Below are 1,121 nucleotides of genomic sequence, written 5' to 3'. Positions count from 1 at the left end.
TGGAAGAAGGCACCATCTTCCAGCTACCTGGGGTACACTTTCAGACATTTCTTTTCCTGAATTTTGAAGCACTTAAGCATTCAGTGTGGTTACGATCTGTTTGTAATATTAATCATTGACTATTGTTCTGCAACTTGGATGTTGATAGTGAAGCGAAGAACAACTTATCATTGTTTATTATGAGTCACTATGCACGCAACTATGCTAAAAAAAAAGAAACATGGCAAAAATGTATTCAATGCTAGTCCACCTCTATTTATGAAAGATTTTTTGCATAATTTAAGTTGCTTTTGTACAGTTTTATGTAAATAAATTGCTTGTCATTTTTGTCTCTGCAAATTAAAATATAACATGTTCAAATGACTGCCCAGTTGTGTGTGTTTTCAAGAGATCTGAAGAAACCAGGAGAGATTCAACATGGAGTCTGGATTGCAAAATGGAAGATTTTTACGATTGCCACTTGCTGGAAGCAGTTTTCTCCTTGACATCACAGACCAGCTTGTTTTATTTGGAGAAGACTGTGTGATCTGTGCCATTCCTTTGATTTTTGTCCTTCCCTTCCCCCAAAGAGTTCAGTGCAGCACACATGGTGTGACACCTCAACCATTTTTTCTCCCACAACAACAACAACAACAATAATAATAATTCAATTTATACCCCACCTGATCCCACAATTGGGCTCAGGACGGCTTACAGTATACAGCCAGTTTGGTGTAGTGGTTAAGAGCGCAGACTCTAATCTGGGAGAACCGGGTTTGATTCCCCACTCCTCCACTCACAGCTGCTGGATGACCTTGGGCAAGCCGTAGTTCTGATAAGAGCTGTTCTTGAAAAAGAGCAGTTTCTGTCAAGAGCTCTCTCAGCCCCACCTACCTCACAGGGTGTCTGTTGTGGGGAGCGGAAGGGAAAGGAGTTTGTAAGCCGCTCTGAGACACCTTTGGTTAGTGAAGGGCGGGGTATAAATCCAATCTTCTCCTCTTCTTCTTCTTCTTCTTCTTCATAAAACAATAAAACTGTAAAAACCAATAAAACAGTCGATTGAAGAAGAAGAGATTGGATTTATACCCCGCTCTTCACTTGGAGTCTCAGAGCGGCTTATAAACTCCCTTCCCTTCTCCTCC

The sequence above is a fragment of the Gekko japonicus genome, unplaced genomic scaffold (assembly GCF_001447785.1).
Source record: "Gekko japonicus isolate JY-2015 unplaced genomic scaffold, Gekko_japonicus_V1.1 scaffold1457, whole genome shotgun sequence".
Taxonomy (NCBI): domain Eukaryota; kingdom Metazoa; phylum Chordata; class Lepidosauria; order Squamata; family Gekkonidae; genus Gekko; species Gekko japonicus.
This window is presented reverse-complemented; position numbering follows the sequence as displayed.